This window comes from Hippopotamus amphibius, chromosome 7, assembly GCF_030028045.1.
Source record: "Hippopotamus amphibius kiboko isolate mHipAmp2 chromosome 7, mHipAmp2.hap2, whole genome shotgun sequence".
NCBI lineage: Eukaryota > Metazoa > Chordata > Mammalia > Artiodactyla > Hippopotamidae > Hippopotamus > Hippopotamus amphibius.
Window position 1 is genome coordinate 108,281,553 of NC_080192.1, and position 22,900 is coordinate 108,304,452.

Here is a 22,900-nt window from a genome sequence, read left to right on the forward strand (position 1 = left end):
ACATTTTAAAGATTTTTATAGAAAACTCCATTATCATCATTATAAATTTTCTCTTAAAGGAAGATTAATGGTATTTGATTAATCAGAATTTCTGTTATAAGCCTGCCACATTTAGCTACAAACATTTAAAGAAATAGATATCTGTAACTAGATTTCCAATTAAAATCAAAGAATACCTGATATACATGAGAATGTTTATGAGAAGAAATGAGGTCAGATTATTTCAGTTTATTGGTATATTAAATTCTACTTGATGAAAGGATCAAGAATAAGTAATACCTTTTTAAAAAAATCTATTTTACAGTTTACATCTTACATGGCATCTATTCAATATCTATTGTTTATCTTAAAATGACACTTTAAGTTTACTATCCAGTTATATGATGGATTATAAAACAGATCAATATATCATTGTCCATAAACGCTTATTAACAGCTTGATACTGGCACAGCAATGCACAATACTATATATAAAAAGGTGTCCATCCACCAGCTAAGGTCCTATAGAATTGACCAGGAAATGAGTGATCTCAAAATAGCATGTGCCTGCTCAGTCTGGCTTTGCTTAGGGTGGCAGATCTCATTTTGAGATTTGCACTTTTCTATAGTGCCTTTCAGACCTTCCCTAGGTAAGTCCGCTTGCTACCACTGCTCTCTGTATACAGTGTGGTTCTGCCCTGTTTGTAACTGTGCTGTGGCAGGCACTTAATAAAGCATCCCTCCTGCTGCCTTTCAGCCTATCAGCCGGCAGTTGTTTAGGTATTCTGTTGTCATCCATCTCCCCATATATCCTACCCAGAAGAGTTATGCTTCAATATGCTTTGCTTCAAAGTGGATAGAATGGCTGCCCTCCAGGATCTCATTGTCAGTGATCCCGCCTCACCATTTAATTAAATAAAGCTTCCCAATAAAGCTTCTCTGGAAACCATTTATAGAGTCCCGAGCCACATGAACTCTTGCCACTCTGTGCACAACTGCAGATACACAGACTTGCAGTTTCATTCAGAGTCTTGGGCAAATTGAACTAGACATCTTTCTCCCCGCTGGTAGGAAGACACCATGATATACCTGACTCTACCTGCACAATGCCTATATGTTTACTAAATACCAGTTTGAGTCAGATATGTGCTATGTATGGGATACTCACTCAAACATAATTAAAGTCTGTGCCTCAAGGACCACATCATCTTATAATTAGGGTAAAATACAATACATGCTATAATAAAGATTTGTAAAATAAATTTTTGAAGTACAGAGAAAGAAGGATGTCTGCCTAATACATAGAGTAGGAAGAAAAGTAAAGCAAAGATGAAACAGGCGTTTAGGAGGTAGAAAGTGTGAAAGGTGGCCCTTTCCCACCAAGACTGGGAAGTAAATGCTAAGGATGGATATGTGTACCCAGTGAAAATTCAGTAGAGGTGATCAATAAAGAAGCATGGTTTAGATCTGCCAGACCATGATTTACCTCAATTTATCCATAGCAGAAGAGCCTAATCCTGTAAATTTACCCATTAATGAAAATGTTCAAAGAGAGTAAGTGATTTCCCTAGTGTATACAACTAGTTAGTAACATCTTTAGGTCCAGAATGTAGATTTTCTGACTGAAATGAGGTTATAAAAACCAAGGGGGCATATCCTAGTGTTAAGATGTTTTGAACTGTATATGTTCCCCTCTCAGCCTCTGCAGAGACCTTTTTAATAGATAACACATAGAAATCAGGATCTGGAATTACATGATATCTCACATACCGACACTGGGAATACCAAGCATTTGTGATGACTAAGTCTTTGGATTATAATGAGCTGAGAAAAGTAATGACATTAATTACTTCTTTAGTCATAAAGACCTTCATACATACCAAGTTAAAGCCCACATCAAAATTTGAGTAATACCTATTAAGTTTCTTACACAAACTAAGCAAATAGTTAAAAATCTCATATCAGTGGGGAATAGTTTTAACCTTAACTTACTTAACTTCTCTGTGGTCTCTGACACTGTTGATTACACGTCTTTAATTTTCAAAATTATTTATGTGGATATTTTGGATTCCATTCTACTACTCTCTCCTGGTTTTCTCTTACCTTCTGTTTGTGCCTTCTCACTAATTGTGTAGGGTTCCTTTTTCTCTTTTCTTTCCTTAAATTTTGGTGTTTATTTGGTCTCCATGTTTAGCTTCCCTCCATCTTTTTTTTAATTTTGGAGGGATTTTACCTAAATGCACAGCTTCTCTAAGAGTTACTTTTCATTGGACCACTTTGCCAACACTAGAAAATATCCAACTGCCATTTCTACTTTAACGCCCAGAGGGTCATAAACCAAAGATGTTTAAAATCCAACATTATCTCCTTCCTCAAACCTGCTCCTCCTCCTGTATTCCGTGTCTTTCAAAACAGCATCACCACTGGCCCCACTGTCCAAATCAAAAACCTGGGAGTCATCTTAGACACCTTCCACCTATTCACTCCTTAGTCACCACGTGCTCTAATTTCTACCTTTTCCCTACTTTCTACACCTACTGCCACTTTTTAAATTCATGCTGTAATCTCTTCTTGCCTGGATAATTGTAGCTGCCACATAACTTGTCTTTCTTCTCTCTGCCTTGTTCTTCTCCACTCCATCCCCCTCTAAGCATCTGCAGAAACTTTTCTACTGATAATACATGAAGGTGATTAAAATTCTTCAATAACCCTCTGGTTGCTGTCAACCTCAAATTCAAATATCTACACTTGGTTGCGCGGGCCGTCAAGGTTTATCTCTGACCTAATCTCCCTGCACAATGTCATGTGCACCCCTCATCCCATGCGCATCAAATGTTTTAAGATCTCTAAACATATTGAGCTACCTCCTGCCACCACCACTTTCATTTGCTGCCCCTTCTCAGATGTTTCTCTCTCCATTTGTGATGCCCTTCACTTCCCTCCTCAGGCAGGTAACTTCCAAGGATCCTTCAAATCCTGGATCAAGTGCCATCTTCTTAGGGAAACATTGCATGACTTTGGAGCTCTGCTCATGTTCCCCAGCAGCATCTGGTGCTTAGCTCCACCACAGTATGTATGGTTCCTTCCCTGTTATCCATTATCAGACTATAAACTCCCTGAGGTCAGGAATTAGTCTTACTTTGTTGTGTATGCTCAGCTCATAGCACAGAGCCTAGAATATAGATAACTAAAGATCTAATTTAAGCAAGCATGACAGAAGAAGCAGAAAAAGAATTCTAAAAATGAATTTAAGATTCCTCTTGGACATTCAATAAAAATGTGAGATTGACACTAAAATGGAAAAAGTTGGCAAGAGACAGATTTGAACCATTGTTGATTATGGAGACAATGTGTATGAAAAGAGCTAATGCTTATACCTAGCCCTGCAGATACATTGTGACTCTAGGTAATTAGAGAGTCCTTTGAGGAATAAAATATTTAATTTAAATGAGCCGGAATTTCTGTTTAGAATAGCTCCATAAAATTTTTACTCTCTCCTGTGCATCAGACCCTGTGCTCTTCCCTGGAGATACAAAGATGAATAATGTGCTTACTGTCTAGGGAGATCAAGATGGGAGAGTAGAAGGACATGGAGGTCACCTCCCCCAACACATACATCAAAAACATATTTACAGGGACTTCCCTGGTGGCACAGTGGTTAAAAATCCACCTGCCAATGCAGGGGACGCAGGTTTGATCCCTGGGCCAGGAAGATCCCACATGCCTCAGAGCAAATAAGCCCATGCGCCACAACTACTGAGCTTGTGCACTGCAACTACTGAAGTCTGCATGCCACAAATACTGAGCCTGTGTGCTGCAACTACTGAAGCCCATGCACCTAAAGCCCATGCTCCACAACAGGAGAAGCCAGCGCACTGAGAAGCCCATGCATCAAAATGAAGAGCAGCCCCTGCTCGCCACAACAAGAGAAAAGCCCATGCACAGCAAAGAAGACCCACAACACAGCCAAAAATAATAATATAAATAATAAAAATACATTTATACCCAGAATAATTCTCACAAAACACCAACTGAAATTGGGCAGATGATCTCATACAACTAAAGCTCCAAGAAAGGCCCCCACATAACTGGGTAGGACTAAAGGGGAAAAAGGGGGGAACTGGGGACATGAGCTGTTCCCCTGTGAGGAAGCAGTGAAAGAGGAAGGGTTTCTTCACCTTGGGAACCTCCTTCACTGGCTGAGAGGTCTGCCAGAGCAGATAGGGAGCTACAGGGGCATAGAATCTGCCAAAGAGGAGGGTGCAGGAGCTGGCTTGCTGCAAAGCAAAACAGAGAGGGACCAGTGCTGAGAGCTTCTTCTCATCACCTTCCTAGCCCTAGATGGGCATTTGCTGGTGTGCACAGGGTTTGGATGCTGAAACTTGGGCTTCAGCAAACAGACACAGGGAGAGGACTTGGTTTGGCTGCTCAAAGATAGCCTGAAGGGCCTGGAGTGTGGTCCAGGCTGCAACTGGGGGTACACACAGGACAGAGCATGTGTGTACCAGAGAAGTACCATTATCAAAGTAAAGGGTGAGGTATGGATGAGTCTGCTACAGAAGCCTCATTTTCAGTGTGCTCACAGCATGGAGTGGCTTATGTAGGCTTTGGGGACTCATGCTTTGTGAGTGTACATGTGTGGAAGGCAGGTAGGGCTGACACATGAGTTGATTACTGGAAGTCTTGCAGTATAGATGAGTCTGATTTTGTGGACACGCGTATTGGGTCACAGGTGGCATCACAGAGTTGCACTTCCTGGTGGAGAGCTCCTGGGGAGAAACATGCAGCAACTCCTTTCCCAGAGGGAGCACTCCAGTTGTGCACACCCCATACTGCAGCTTAGAACCAGATTTGGGGGCTTCTACGCCAACAAGTGGAGAGCAGATCCTGCCCGACAAGGCTATGACAACCACAGAGCAAAGAGAAGGCCCTACCCAATATCCAGTGCAGGTGCTGGTCACCACAACACCAAACATACCTCCTATCAAGGTGACATTGGCCAGCACATTCTGAAGAAAAATGTGGCAGGCATCCACAACAAACACAGCCCTTGCACCAAAAATATCTGACTCAGTCTATACAGGGATGCTCCCATATAAAAACAGTCTTTCAAGACCACAGTGGAGAACTGTTTCTCCTATAAATTCATAAAATCAGAGAAATATAAGTAAAATGAAAAAAGCAGAACTACTTCCAATTAAAAGAATAGAGATATCCCCTGAAAAAACAAACAATGAAATAAACCTTGTCAGTCTACCAGACCCTGAGTTCAAAAAGGTAATAAAAATGATGAAGGAATTAAGAAAGACTAATGACAGAAATGCTTATCACTGTAACAAGGAACTAGAAATTATAAAGTGGAGCCAATCAAAACTAGACAACTCAACTGCCAAGATAAAAACCAAGCTAGAGGCAACAAATAGCAAACTAAATAATGCAGAACAATGAATAAGTGATCTGGAAGTTAGAATAATGGAAATCACTCAATCAAAACAACAGACAGAAAGACAGATGGAAAAAAAAAAGCAATATACGAGATCTATGGGGTAATATGAAGTGTGCCAAACTATGCATAATAGAGATTCCAGAGAATATTCTAGAAAGAGAAAAAACAATCAAAAACGTATCTAAAGAGAATGCCTGAAAACTTCCCAAACCTAAATAGAGAAACAGATATCCAGGTATAGGAAGCACAGAGGATCCCAACAAGATGAACCCTAACAGACCTACACCAAGATATATCATAAATAAAATGGCAAAAGTTAAAAATGATTCTAAAGGCAGCAAGAGAAAAACAAAGAGTCGGTTACAAGGGAACCCCATAAGGCTATCAACTGATTTCTCTACAGAAACATTGTAGCCCAGAAGACAGTGGCAAGATACATTCAAAGTCCTGACAGGGAAAAATCTCAACCTAGGATACTCTGTCCAGCAAGATTATCATTTAGAATAGAAGGAGAGATAAAGAATTTTTCAGACCAGCAAAACCTAAAAGAATACAGCAATACTAAACCTATCGTAAAAGAAATATTGAAATGTCTTCTCTAAATAGAAAAGAAGGAAGAATATATAGGAAAGGGACTATAACAATAGGAAAGGCAAATATGTAAAATGATTGAATACCACAAATAAGTCAGTACATAGTTTAAAAAACAATAAAAAATTTTGTGAATGTGATTATAAGTACAATGAACAGCAAAAGGATAGAAGTAAAGATATAAAATAGGACATCAAAATCACAAATGTGGGAGAGAGGAGTAGAAAATGTAGATCTTTTAGAATGTATTTGAGCTTACATGACTGTCAGTCTAAAACAAGGAGATACAGATATGGGTTAACATACTTGAAAACAAGGATAACCACAAACCAAAAACATACAAAAGACTCCCAAAAAAAGAATAAGAAAAGAACTCAAGCATAATACAAAAGAAAACCATCAAACCATAAAAGGATAAACAAAAGAAGAAGAAAGGAACAAAGAAGAAATACAAAGTCAACTGGAATACAAGGTTTAAAATGGCAATAAATACATACTTATCAATGATTACTCTAAATGTCAATGGACTAAATGCTCCAATGGAAAGACACAGAATGACAGACTGGAAAATAAAACAAGAACCTACAATATGCTGCCTACAAGAGATCAAATTTAGGGTAAAAGACACACATATACTGAAATTGAGAGAATGGAAAAAGATATTTCGTGCAAATGGAAATGACAAGAGAGCAGTGGTAGCAATACTCATACCAGACAAAACAGACTTTAAAACAAAGGCCATAAAGAAAGACAAAGGACACTATATCATGATAAAAGGATCAATACAAGAAGAGGATATTACAATTGTCAACATAAATGCACTCAATATACCAGCAACTAAATACATAAAACAAACACTAAAAGACATAAAACAAACACTAAAAGACATAAAGGGAGAAATGGAAAGGAAGACAATAATAGTAGGAAAATTTAACACTTTACTGACATCAATGGACAGATCTTCCAGACGGAAAAAAATAAGGCAACAGGGTCTCTAAATGACACAACAGAACAGTTAGACTTAATTGACATCTACAGGACACTACATATAAAAAAACCAGAATACACATTCCTTTCAAGCATGCATGGAACATTCTTTAGGATAGACCACATACTAGGGTGCAAAATAAGCCTCAACAAATTTAAGAGGGTAAAAATTATTTTAAGAATCTTCTCTGACCACAACAGCATGAAACTAGAAATTAGCCATGGGGGAAAAATGAGAAAAAAGTGATTACACAGAGACTAAATAACATGGTACCAAACAAACAAACAAACAATGGATCAATGATGAAATCAAAGAGGAAATTTACAAATACCTCAAGATAAGTGACAATTAAAACAAGAGGAGATGGTTCAAGATGGCAGAGTAGAAGGACCTGTGGTAACTCCCTCTTGCAAGAACACCTGAATTACAACTAACTGCTGAAAAATCATCAACAGAAAGACACTGGAACTCACCAAAAAAGACACCCTACATCCAGAGACAAAGGAGAAGCTGCAATAAAATGGTAGGAGGGGTGTAATCACGATAAAATCAAATCCCATAACTGCTGGGTGGGTGACTCACAAACTGAAGAAGAGTTATACCACAGAAGCCCACCCACAAAAGTGAGGGTTCTGAGCCCCACATTAGGCTTCTGAACCTGTGGGTCCAGCAACAGGAGGAGGAATCCCCAGAGAATCAGACTTTGAAAGCCTGCAGGATTTGATTGCAGGACCTCCACAAGACTGGGGGAAACAGAGACTCCACTCTTGGAGAGCACACAAAAAATAGTGTGCGCACCAGGACCCAGGGGGAAGGAGAGTGACTACATAGGAGACTGAACCAGACCTACTTGCTGGTGTTGGGGGGTTGCCTGCAGAGGTGGGGGGCAGCTGTGGCTCACCACAGGGACAGGGACACTGGTGGCAGGAGTTCTGGGAAGCGCTCATTGGCATGAGCCCTCCCAGAGTCTGCCATTAGTCCCACCAAAGAGCCAGTAAGCTCCAGTGCTGGGTAGCCTCAGGCCAAACAACCAAAAGGATGGGAACACAGCCCCACCCATTGGCAGACAAGCAGATTAAAGTTTTACTGAGCTCCACCCACCAAATTGGATTAAAGTTTTACTGAGCTTCACCCACCCAACCATACCCACCATCAGTCCCTTCCAACAGGAAGCATGCACAAGCCTCTTAGATAGCTTCCTCCACAAGAGGGCAGACAGCAGTATCAAACAGGATCAGCAGTATTTCATTATGTGGAATTGAAAACCACAGCCACAGAAAGATGGAAAATGAAAAAGCAGAATATTTTGTACCAGACGAAGGGACAAAATAAAAATGCCAGAAAAACAACTAAATGAAATGGCGATAGGCACCCTTCCAAAAAATAATTCAGAATAATGATGGTGAAGATGATCCAGGACGCTGAAAAAAGACTGGATGCAAAGATCAAAATGATGCAAGAAAAGTTTAACAAAGACCTAGAAGAATTAAAGAACAAACAGAGATAAGGAACACAGTAACTGAAATGAAAAATACACTAGAAGGAACCAATAGCAGATTAACTGAGGCAGAAGGGCGAATAAGTGAGCTGGAAGACAAAATGGTGAAAATCACTGATGCAGAAAAAAATAAAGGAAAAAAGAATGAAAAGAACTGAAGACAGCCTAAGAGACATCTGGGACAATGTTAAACACACAAACATTCACATTATAGGGCTCCCAGAAGAAGAAGAGAGAGAGAAAGGAGCTGAGAAAATATCAGAAGAGATTATATTCAAAAACTTCCCTAACATGGGAAAGGAAATAACCACCCACATCCAGGAAGTGCAGAGAGTCCCAGGCAGAATAAACCCAAGGAGAAACAGGCCAAGACACATAGTAGTCAAATTGACAAAAAAAAACAGAGAAAAATTATTAAAAACAACAAGGGAAAAATGACAAATAACATACAAGGGAATTCCCATAAGGGTAACAGCTGATTTCTCAGCAGAAACTCTGCAAGCCAGAAGGGACTGGCACCATATATTTAAAGTGATGAAAGGGAAGACCCTACAAGCAAGAATACTCTACCCAGCAAGGATCTCATTCAGATTTGACAGAGAAATCAAAAGCTTTACAGACAAGCAACAACTAAGAGAATTCAGCACCACCAAACTGGCCCTACAACAAATGGTAAAGGAACGTCTCTAAGTGGGAAACATAAGAGAAGAAAAGGACCTACAGAAACAAAACAATTAAGAAAATGGTAATAGGAACATACATATTGATAATTACCTTGAATGTAAATGGACTAAATGCACCAACCAAAAGACACAGACTGGCTGAATGGATATGAAAACAAGACCCATATATATGCTGTCTACAAGAGATTCACTTCAGACCTAGGGACACATACAGATGGAAAGTGAGGGGATGGAAAAAGACATTCCAAGCAAATGGAAATCAAAAGAAAGCTGGAGTAGCAATACTCATATCAGATAAAATAGACTTTAAAATAAAAAATGTTACAAGAGACAAGAAATGACATTACATAAAGATCTAGGGATCAATCCAAGAAGAGGAAATAACAATTATAAATATATATGCACCCAATATAGGAGCACCTCAATACATAAGGCAAATGCTAACAACTATGAAAGAGGAAATCGACAGGAACACAATCATAGTGGGGGACTTTAACACCCCACTTACACCAATGGACAGATCATCCACACAGAAAATTAATAAGAAAACGCAAGCTTTAAATGACACAATAAATCAGCTTGATTTCATAGATATCTATAGGACATTACATCCAAAAACAGCAGATTACACGTTCTTCTCAAGTGCACATGGAACAGTCTCCAGGATAGATCACATTTTGGGTCATAAATCAAGCCTTGGTAAATTTAAGAAAATTGAAATCGTATCAAGCATCTTTCCTGCTATGAGATTAGAATCAATTACAGGAAAAAAAAACTGTAAAAGACACAAACACATGGAGGCTAAACAATACGCTACTAAATAACCAACAGATCACTGAAGAAATCAAAGAGGAAATCAAAAAATATCTAGAGACAAATGACCATGAAAACACAACAACCCAAAACCTATGGGATGCAGCACAAAAAAGTTCTAAGAGGGAAGTTTATAGCAATACAATCCTACCTCAAGAAACAAGAAACATCCCAAATTAACAATCTAACCTTACACCTAAAGAAATTAGGGAAAGCAGAGCAAACAAAACCCTAAGTTAGTAGACGGAGGGAAATCATAAAGATCAGAGCAGAAATAAATGAAACAGAAACAAAGAAAATAAATAGCAAAAATCAATAAAACTAAGAGCTGGTTCTTTGAGAAGATAAATAAAATAGATAAACCTCTAGCAAGACTCATCAAGAAAAAGAGGGAGAGGACTCAAATCTAATTTCTAAAATTAGAAATGAAACAGGAGAAGTTACAATGGACACTGCAGAAATAAAAAGCACCATAAGAGACTACTACAAGCAACTATATGCCAATAAAATGGACAACCTGGAGGAAATGGACAGACTCGTAGAAAGGTATAAACTTCCAAGACTGAATCAGGAAGACATAGCAAATATGAACAGATCAATCACAAGGAATGAAATTGAAACTGCGATGAAAAATCTCCCAACAAACAAAAGTCCAGGACCAGATGGATTCACAGGTGAATTTTATCAAACATTTAGAGAAGAGCTAACACCCATCCTTCTCAAACTCTTCCAAAACATTGCAGAGGAAGGAACACTCCCAAACTCATTTTAAGAGGCCACCATCACACTGATACCAAAACCAGACAAAGATACTACAAAAAAAGAAAACTACAGACCAATATCACTGATGAATTTAGATGCAAAAATCCTCAACAAAATACTAGCCAACAGAATCCAACAACACGTTAAAAGGATCATACACCATGATCAAGTGAGGTTTATCCCTGGAATGCAAGGATTCTTCAATATATGCAAATCATTCAATGTGATACACCATATTAACAAACTGAAGGATAAAAACCACATGATCACTTCAACAGATGCAGAAAAAGCTTTTGACAAAACACCCATTTATGATAAAAACTCTCCAGAAGGTGGGCACAGAGGGAACCTACCTCAACATAATAAAGGCCATATATGACAAACCCACAGCAAACATCATTCTCAATGGTGAAAAGCTTGAAGCATTCCCTCTAAGATCCAGAACAAGACAAGGTTGTCCACTCTCACCACTACTATTCAACATAGGTTTGAAAGTCCTTGCCACAGCAATCAGAGAAGAAAAAGAAATAAAAGGAATCCAATGGGAAAAGAAGAAGTAAAACTGTCACTGTTCACAGATGACATGATACTATACATAGACAATCCTAAAGATGTCACCAGAAAACTACTTGAGCTAATCCATGAATTTGGTAAAGTTGCAGGATACAAAATTAACTCACAGAAATCTCTTGCATTTCTATACACTAACAATGAAACATCAGAAAGAGAAATTAGGGAAACAATCCCATTCACCATTGCAACAAAAAGAATAAAATGCCTAGGAATAAACCTAACCAAGCAGGTAAAAGACCTGTACTCAGAAAACTATAAGACACTCATGAAAGAATCAAAGATGACACAAACAGATGGAGAGATATACCATGTTCTTGGATTGGAAGAATCAACATTTGTGAAAATGACTATCCTACGCAAAGCAACCTACAGATTCAATGCAATCTCTATGAAATTACCAATGGCCTTTTCTTTACAGAACTAAAACAAAAAATTCTAAAATTTGTATGAAGACACAAAAGATCCCAAATAGCCAAAGCAATTTTGAGGGAACAAAATGGAGCTGGAGGAATGAGACTCCCTGACTTCAGACTATACTACAGAGCTACAGTAATCAAGACAGTATGGTACTGGCACAAAAACAGAAATACAGATCAATGGAACAGGATAGAAAGCCCAGAGATAAACTATGGCCAACTAATCTATGACAAAGGAGCCAAGAATATACAATGGAGAAAAGGCAGCCTCTTCAATAAGTGATGCTGGGAAAACTGGAGAGCTACATGTAAAAGAATGAACTTAGAACACTTCCTAACACCATACACAAAAATAAACTCCAAATGGATTAAAGACCTAAATGTAAGGCCAGACACTATAAAATTCCTAGAGGAAAACATAGGAAGAACACTCTTTGACATAAATCACAGCAAGATCTTTTTTGACCCACCTCCTAGAGTAATGGAAATGAAAAGAAAAGTAAATAAGTGGGATCTAATGAAACTTCAAAGCTTCTGCACAGCAAAGGAAACGATAAGCAAGATGAAGATAACACTCAGAATGGGAGAAAATATTTGCAAACGAATCAACAGACAAAGGATTAATCTCCAAAATATATAAACAGTTCATCCAGCTCAATATCAAAAAAACAAACAACCCAATCAAAAAATGGGCAGAAGACCTAAATAGGCATTTCTCCAAAGAAGACATACAGATGATCAAGAGGCACATGAAAAGCTGCTCAACATCACTAATTATTAGAGAAATGCAAATTAAAATGACAATGAGGTATCTCCTCACACCACTTAGAATGGGCATCATCAGAAAACCTACAAACAGTGAATGCTGGAGAGGGTATGGAGAAAAGGGAATGCTCTAGCACTGTTGGTGGGAATGTAAGTTGATACAGCCACTATGGAGAACAGTACGGAGGTTCCTTGAGAAACTAAAAATAGAGTTACCATATGACCCAGCAATCCCACTAGTGGGCATATACCCAGAGAACACTATAATTCAAAAAGACACATGCACTCCTTTGTTCATTGCAGCACTATTTACAATAGCCAGGACATGGAAGCAACCTAAATGTCTATCAACAGATGATGGATAAAGAAGAAGTGGTACATATATACAATGGAATATTACTCAGCTGTAAAAAGGAACAAAACTGGGACATTTGCAGAGACATGGATGGACCTAGAGACTGTCATACAGAGTGAAGTGAGTCAGAAAGAGAAAAACAAATAACGCATATTAACACATATATGCAGAACATAGAAAAATGGTACAAATCAACCAGTTTGCAATGCAGAAATAGAGACACAGATGTAGAGAACAAACATATGGACACCAAGTGGGGAAGGTGGGAGGGGATGGGGGAGAATGAATTGGGAGACTAGGATTGCCATATATATGTTGCTAATAAGAAAAAAATATATGAAATTGTACACTTTAAATATATGCAGTTTATTGTATGTCAACTGTATTTCAATGAATGTTCTTAAAGAAAAAACAAAAACCCATACCAAATCTACGGAATGCATCAAAAGCCATCCTAAGAGGGAAGTTCACAGCAATACAGGTCTTCCTCAAAAAACAAGAAAAATTTCAAACAAACAACCTAACCTACCACCTAAAAGAATTAGAAAGAGAAGAACAAACAAAACCTAGAGGCAGCAAAAGGAAGGAAATAATGAATATCAGAAAGAAAATAAATAAAATAGAGATTAAAAAAATAGATTTAAAAAGAAACAATAAAACCAAGAGCTGGTTTTTCTGAAAGAATAAACAAAATTGATAAACCTCTGGCCAGCCACACCAAGAAGGAAAGGGAGAGGACCAAAATAAAAAATAAGAAATGAAAGAGAAGAAATAACAACCAATACTGCAGAAATTTTCAAAAAAATCATAAGAATTTAATACGAACAGTTATCAATATATGCCAACAAAATAGAAAACCTAGAAGAAATGGACATGTTTTAGAAATGCACAGCCCACCAAAACTGTATCAAGAAGAAACAGATAATTTGAACAGACCAATCACTAGAAGTGAAATAGAATCTGTAATTAAAAACAACAAAAAAACCTCCCTGCAAACGGAAGTCCAGGACCCGATGGCTTCACTGGGCAATTCTACCAAGCATACAAAGAAGAGCTCATAGCCACGCTCCTCAGACTCTTCCAAAAGATTGAAGAGGAGGGAACACTTCTAAAGGCATTCTATGAAGCCACCATCACTCTGATATCAAAATGAGGCAAACACACAACTAAAAAAGAAAATTACAGCCCAATACCTTTGATGAATATAGATGTTAAAATCCTCAACAAAATATTAGCAAAAAAGAATCCAACAACACATAAAAACTATCATACACCACGATGAAGTTGGATTCATCCTAGGGTCACAAGGCTGGTTCAACACACCCAAATAAATCAATGTGATACCACATAAACAGCAGCAAGACAAAAACCATATGATCATCTCAATAGATGTAGAAAAAGCATTTGATAAAATTCAACATCCATTCATGATAAAAACTCTTACCAAAATGGGTAGAGAGGGAGCATATCTCAGCATAGTAATAGCTATTCATGGCAAAGCCACAGCCAACATAATATTAATCAGTTAAAAGTTGAAAGCCTTCCCACTAAATTCTCAAACAAGATAAGGATGCCGACTCTCACTACTTCTATTCTAAACAGTACTGGAAGTCCTAGTCACAGCAACCAGACAAGATAAAAAATAAACTAAAAGGTATCCAAATTGGAAGAGAAGAGGTAAAATTGTCATTCTAACCAAATGACATCATACTCTATACAGAAAACCCTAAAAACTCTACACAAAAACTATTAGAACTAAACAGTGAATTCAGCAAAGTAGCAGCATACAAGATTAATATATAGCAATTGGTTGTGCATCTTTACACTGACAATGAAATATCAGAAAGTTAAAAAAAAATTCCCATTTAAAAACGTGTCCAAAAAACATAAAATACTAGGAATATACCTGACCAAGGATGTGAAAAACTTATACACTGAAAAATATAAAACACTGCTAAAGGAAATTAAAAATGATACAAAGAAACTGAAAAATATCCCATGCTCGTGGATTAGAAGGATTAATATGGTTTAAATGACCATACTATGAAAAGCAATCTACAGATTAATGAGATCTCTGTTGAATTACCCATGACATTTTTCACAGAACTAGAACCAATAACCACAAAATTTATATGGAACAATAAAAGACCCAGACTTGGCAAAGCAATTCTGAGGAAAAAGAACAAATCTGGAGATCTGTTTTTTCTCAGATTTCAGACAATACTACAAAGCTACAGTAATCAAAACAACACAATATTGGCACAAAAACAGACAGATCAATGGAACAGAATAGAAAGCCCAGAAAACATTCCCCTCCACACACACATACCTAAGGACAATTAATCTTTGTCAAAGGAGACAAGAATGTACAATGGAGGAAAGACAATCTCCTCAGCAAGTGGTGCTGCAAAAGCTGGACAGCTGCATGTAAATCAATGAAGTTAGAACACTCCCTCACACCACAGATGAAAATAAACTCAAAATGACTTAAAGACAAATATAAGAAATGACATCATAAAACTCCTACAAGAGAACATAGGCAAAACATTCTCGGACATAAACTGTGGTAATATTTTCTTAAACCACTCTCCTAAGGCAAAAGAAATAAAAACAAAAATAAACAAATGGGACCTAAATTATAAGCTTTTGCACAGCAAAGGAAACCATAATCAGAACGAAAAGACAACCTCTAGACTGAGAAAATATTTGCAAGCAATGAGACCAACAAGGGTTTAATTCCCAAAATATACAAAGTTTATACAACTCAATATCAAAAAAACAAACAATCCAATCAAAAAGTGGGTGGAAGACTTTAAAAGTCATTTCTCCAAAGAAGACATACATATGGCCAACAGGCACCTTGAAAAGTTGCTCAACATCACTAATTATTAGAGAAATGCAAATCAAAAGTATAATGAGGTATCACCTCACACTGGTCAGAATGGCCATCATCAAGAAGTCTACAATAAATGCTGGAGATGGTGTGGAGAAAAGGGAACCCTCCTCCACTGTTGGTGGGAATATAAATTGGTGCAGCCTTTACGGAAAACAGTCTAGAGGTTCCTTAAAAAATGAAAAAGAGAATTACCATATGATCCAGCAACTCCATTCGTGAACATATATTCAGAAAAGATGAAATCTCTAATTTGAAAAGATACATGCACCCCAACGTACACAGCATCCCTATTTACAATAGCCAAGACATGGAAACAACCTAAATGTCTATCAACAGATAAATGAATAAAGAAGATGTGGTATATAAACACAATGAAATACTACTCAGCCATTAAAAAGAATGAAATATTGCCACTTGCAGCAACACAGATCAACCTAGAGATTATCATTCTAAGTGAAGTAAATCAGGCAGAGAAATATTACATGATATCACTTACATGTGGAATCTTAAAAAAAAGATACAAATGAACTTATTTACACAATGGACTTACAGACATAGAAAACAAATGTATTGTTACCAAAGGGGAAAGGGGAGGGGGAAGGATAAATTAGAAGTATGGGATTAACAGATACACAGTACTACATATAAAATAAACAACAAGTATTTACTGTATAGCACATGGAACTATATTTAGCATCTTGTAATAACCTATAATGGAATAGATTCTGAAGCTGTACACCTGAAACTAACACAATATTATAAATCAAGTATAAACAATTTTTTTGAAAGATGCTTACTGTCTAGTGGAAAGAAAGATACTTGTACACTGCAGAGTAAAAAGTGGTATAATGCATGTCAGAAGAGTGGTATATCCAGAGTGGTATATCCAAGCATGACATGGAGGAGAGTAATAAGGCAATGTTGGTTTAGAGGGGAAAGAGGATGGTTGGAAAAGTACTGTTAAGAAAACCTCATAGAAGAAAGGACATCTCCAATGACTACTGAAATATAATTAGGGATTTACCAGTTAAAGAAGGGAGAAAGCAAAACAAACAGCAAGAGAAAGACACTAAAGCATATAACTGTATGATGTGTATAGGAAATAAATACTTTAGTAATATCAGAGTATAACTTATTATGATGCATATGGCTGCTGTTTCCTTTTTAGTCTCTAGAGGGTTAGACGTGTTATACCATGGAAAAGAGTGAGATGGATGTGCTAGAGCTAGGAGGAAGGAGCAGAACAAAACAGGGGGACAGAGACCTGTTAAAGGACCTGTGGTAGGACAGAAATAAAGAGTGTAAAGGCTGCTTTCCAAAAATATTTAGGAAGTAAACCAGCAAAAAATCGGCCACTGGAATTTCTCATCTGAATTTATTTCAAAATCGTTAGCTAAGGGATTTCTGTTTTGTTTGGAGAAATTTTAACTTAGTAAAATAAAATAACAAAAGGATTCTAAATCTTCACTAGTAAGCACAGGCATCATTCTACTCTGGGACAGGACTTAGGCCTCAAGAAAAAAGCACTATGTAAATAACTATGCAGTGTTCATAGCACATTGCAGACATATGGTGAGTTCATGCAGAACTGACACTCCTCTGGGCCATTAATTAGATGCACTTGACATGGTTTTTATTTGTTTTTTAATGAGGAAAGGTGCCTCCCATTAAGTGGTTCCCAGGAAGAAGTACAGGAAGGCACTCTGGTGCCACATCAAGTACAGTGTACACTTTGCCAACTCAATCTGGTGATTTTATGTCCACACTGATTTAATGAGAAGTGCAAATTATTTTTAAAAGTTGAATATATATTAAATATGAATATATTATTATGTGCTTATTTAATATATATTTAATTATTGACCAAACTAACAGGGAAACAGTAGCAAAGTTTTTATGTCTCGTGACATTTTAAGTATCTTTACTCACAACATAAGAAATTTTTCTAATATTTTCTTTCCATGCCTACATTTGATTTCTTTATATATAATTTTTAATAAATATTTACTTTAGAATTTTTAAGATTTACATAAAAGATACACACATACATAGTACAGAGAGTTCACATATATCTACAATCCAGTTTCCCTGATGTTAATCTTATACTAACCATGATATATTTGTGAAAATTAAGAAATTAACATTGGTGTATTACTACTAAGTATACTACAGACTTTATTCAGATTTCACCAGTTTCTCCACAAATGTCCTTTTTCTGTTTCTGGATACAATTCAGGACACCATATTGCATTTAATCATTATGTGTCCTCTCCTCTATGGCAGTTTCTCAGTCTTTCTTATTTTTCATGACCTTGATTTGGCTATATTCAGCAGTACTCTGATGTTTCTCCCATGATCACACTGGGGTTGCGGGTTTGGGGAGGAAGAGCACAGGGATGAAGTGCCCTTCTCTGTCATCCTTTCAGGGGATACGTGACAACACGACTCATAACTGGGGATGCTGACCATGATGGCTTAAGGTGGTGTCTGCCATGATTCTCCACTGTAAAGTAACTATCTTTCCTTTCTATACTCTGTTCTTCGGAAGAGTCACTAATGCAGCCCACATCCAAGATATGGGAAGTTATGTTTAACCTCCTGGAGGAGGAATTACCTACATAAATTATTTGGAATTCTTTTTAAAGGGATATTTGTCCCTTCTCCCCCACTTATTTATTTAAACATTTATATCAGTATGGACCCATGGATATTTATTGTATACACTGCATCATATCTAATACTATGTTATTTTTTGCTCAAATTGTTTCACTATTGGCCACTGAGGACTATTTCAGACTGGCCCCTGTTCCCTTTGGCATGCCCACATCATTTTGCTTTTTGAACACTTCATTACTTTCTGACCCTAGAAGATGCTCCAAGCTCATCTTGTATAATATCTTCCCCTGCCTTAGAATTAGCCATTTCTCCAACCAGTCCTGGGTCCTTGTCTTAGAGAATGATATTGAGCAATTAAGATCTGAACTACATGCTTTCGGAGAACACTTTGTTTCCCCATTGCTTACCTTGTATTCTAAGAGCAAGCCACAAAAGATCATTCTGTCCTGTCATTTTTGTCCAAAGAGCAGTTGTGACTTGGAGAGTTTTTTTAAAAAAACAAACTCCTGGTCCCCCCCTTGGGAACTGTGACTCAATAAGCCTGTGGTTGTGGGTACTGGCATGGTGGTGCTGGTGTTGCTATATACTCATGCAATTTTGTTATGAAAAGTAGTTTAGGGATTACTGTCAACGTAATTAGCTCCCTTCACTTCACAGTGGAACCAAATGAGGCCTAGAGAATGAAGTACATGCCCAAAGAAACACAGCAAAGGAAGTTATGTCTTCATCTCAGTACATCAGATATTTTCTATGCTTACATCCTCAGTGTGTCTTCACTCACACCTTTATATCAGGGAGACTCAAACCTGTTTTTTCTGGGGAAGCTTTAAAAATCCCTATGCCCAGAACCCGCTCTTAGAAATTCTGATTTAACTGGCCCAAAGTGGTACTTAGCAACTAGGTTTTTCTTAAAGTCTTACAGATGACATAACGACCAGCCACTGTTGAGAATTACTACTTTAAATGAAAAAAACTCAATTCTATTAGGGCTCAGGTATTGCAGGTTATGTTTTCCTTATTGTGATATTTCTGAGTAATACTTTATTTATATTGAATAACAACATCCCAGGCTCATCATTTTAATTTGACAAACATATTTAGCATTTACTTTGTGCTTAGCACAGTGATAGACTCTCTGAGGAGGGAGAGATTAAAAACACGAATCAGCTATAGTCTTTTGTATCCAAGAGCTTAAACTATGATGGGGCGGGGCGGGGGGGGGGGGGGAGGGAAGGCATTCGTATGGCTACAAATAAGTAGAGTAACAAGTAGGTGAGTGCCAAGAGGAGAAATAAAGTGCCAGTTAGGAAAATGGGGGTTCAAAGGAATAAGGAAATGGTGCCTTCCTTCTGAGACTTTATTATCCTCCATGGATGGCTTTTGCCAAAGCTATCTGTAGCTTTTCAAGGAAGCCAGAAATACTATTTTGCGTGAAAAGTCTATTAGCATCACGCTTTTGCTAACATGGTTATCGCCAAGGTCTTGATTAAGCTCCCTCAAGCAGGATGCTAAGCAAACCATGTTAACAATGAATCCAGCTGTAAGAAAACTTATGTTATTTTTAGGCATCTTGACTGAAAATTGCTTTGTACCATCACTGGGCAATGCTTTTATTACTGTTTTTACTGCTGGTAAATTGGACTGCGTGTTGTAGGAATTATGCATAACTGCGCTCTTTTTAATATTTGCTACTGTAATCATTTCTGTAATTATGATACGGAACCTACTGCTGCAAGCTGTTCCTGCGGATGGCTATTTCACTGAGTCCTAATGATGGTATCTGCTGAAAATTCTATCTGCAAAGGCCCTACTAGCAAGTGCCTCCCTGGTGATATGAGGCAGATAAGCTTTATCAGATGCTGTTAATGAGCTTGATTTATGATGTCGGTGGCTCAGCCTGACAAGTTATTTTGGGTTTCAGATATTCACAGTGCAGCCTTTGGTATGTCCTCCCTCATCCCATGGGGAAAGAAAGAAACCTGTTGGAATCTGAAACCAACAGGCACTGTAAAGTCATACTGTTTGCAGACCACATTTTCTTATAAAAACTACCTCCTAGATGTGATGTCAAGTCATGTAATCTATATCAAGAACAAGGTTCATGAAGCTGTTAATTGAATAATAAAGACTAATTATTAGTCAAGAAACGCCTTCCATGTTAGCTCTGGGAGTTGCCTAAAACACCACAATTAATGGATCTACTTACCTCTTTTCACAAAGTGAGGGCATGCCCCAACAGCTGCTGCTTCCTTGGTTTAGCTTGTGGCTCATCATCAGTTCCTGTTCTTCCTGATTCATACTATTGCCAAGAAATGCATATGTACACAGTGTGTAAGCACATCCCAAGGGAAAAAAAAAACCCAATCTAGCATTACATATAAATACAGAAAACAGTGGTCCACAGTAGTGTGAATTGTGGGGTCTCTGGAAGAGTTGCCTCTTCCCCGAGCCCATCCTCCAAACACTAGCCCAAGTACCATGGTGTCTGGAATTCTGCCCTGTGAGCTTTAGATATAATTCTGTGCTCTCCAGGCACCTTTTGGAAAGTTCAAATATTAAGGGAGACTAACATATTAAGTTCTTACAGGTTTTTTTTTTTTTAATTAACATCTTTATTGGAGTATAATTGCTTTACAACGTTGTGCCAGTTTCTGCTGTACAACAGTGACTCAGCTATATGTATACATATATCCCCATATCTCCACCCTCTTGAGCCTCCCTCCCACCTTCCCTATCCCACCCCTCTAGGTCATCACAAAGGACAGAGCTTATCTCCCTGCATATGCAGCATCTCCCCACTAGCTATCTATTTTACATTTGGTAGTGTATATATGTCAATGCTACTCTTTCACTATGTCCCAGTTTCCCCTCCCCACCCAATGTGTCCTCTAGTCCGTTCTCTACATATGCATCTTTATTCCTGCTGTGCCACTCTGTTCATCAGTACCATTTTTCTAGATTCCATACATATATGCTAGCATACAGTATTTATTTTTTTCTGACTTACTTCACTTTTTATGACAGTCTCTAGGTCCATCCACCTCACTACAAATAACTCAATTTCATTCCTTTTTATGGCTGGTAATATTCCATTGTACATATGTACATCTCCTTTATCCATTCATGTGTCGATGGACATTTAGGTTGTTTCCATGTCCTGGCTGCAGTGAACACTGTGGTACGTGTATCTTTTTGGATTATGATTTCTCAGGGTATATGCTCAGTAGTGGTATTGCTTGGGTTATATGGTAGTTCTACTTTTAGTTTTTTAAGGAATCTCCATACTGTTTTCCATAATGGCTGTATCAATTTACATTCCCACCAACAGTGCAGGAAGCTTCCCTTTTCTTCACACCCTCTCCAGCATTTATTGTTCCTAGGTTTTTTGATGATGGCCGTTCTGATCATTGTGAGGTAATACCTCATTGTGGTTTTGATTTGCATTTCTCTAATGATTAGTAATGTTGACCATCTTTTCATGTGTTTGTTAGCCATCTGTATGTCTTCTTTGGAGAAATGTTTAGGTCTTCTGCCCATTTTTGGATTGGGTTGTTTGTTTTTTGATATTAGGCTACATGAGCTGTTTGTATATTTTGGAGATTAATCCTTTGTCAGTTGCTTCATTTGCAAATATTTTCTCCCATTCTGAGGGCTGTCTTTTCATCTTGTTTATGGTTTCCTTTGCTGTGCAAAAGCTTTTAAGTTTCATTAGGTCTCATTTGTTTATTTTTATTTCCATTACTGTGGAAGGTGGGTAAAAAAGGATCTTGCTGTCATTTACATCAGAGTGTTCTGCCTATGTTTACCTCTAACAGTTTTATAGTGTCTGGCCTCACACTTTAATCCATTTTGAGTTTATTTTTGTGTATGGTGTCAGGGAGTGTTCTAATTTCATTCTTTCACATGTAGTTGTCCAGTTTTCCCAGCACCACTTATTGAAGAGGCTGCCTTTTCTCCATTGTATATTCTGGCCTCCTTTGTCAAAGATAAGGTAACCATATGTGTGTGCTTATCTCTGGGCTTTCTATCCTGTTCCACTGATCTATATTTCTGTTTCTGTGCCAGTACCATACTGTCTTGATTACTATAGCTTTGTAGTATAGTCTGAAGTCAGGGAGCCTGATTCCTCTGGCTCCATTTTTCTTTCCCAAGATTGCTTTGGCTATTTGGGGTCTTTTGTATTTCTATATAAATTGTATAATTTTTTTGTTCTAGTTCTGTAAAAAATGCCATTGATAATTTCATAGGGATTGTATTGAATCTATAGATTGCTTTGGATAGTATAGTCATTTTGACACTGTTGATTCTTCCAATCCAAGAACATGGTATAGCTCTCTGTATCATCTTTGATTTCTTTCATCAGTGTCTTATAGTTTTCTGCATACAGGTCTTTTGCCTCCTTAGTTTGGTTTATCCCTAGGTATTTTATTCTGTTTGTTGCATGGTAGATGGGAGTGTTGCCTTTCTTTCTTTGATTTTTTTGTTGTTAGTGTATATGAATGCAAGAGATTTCTGTGCAT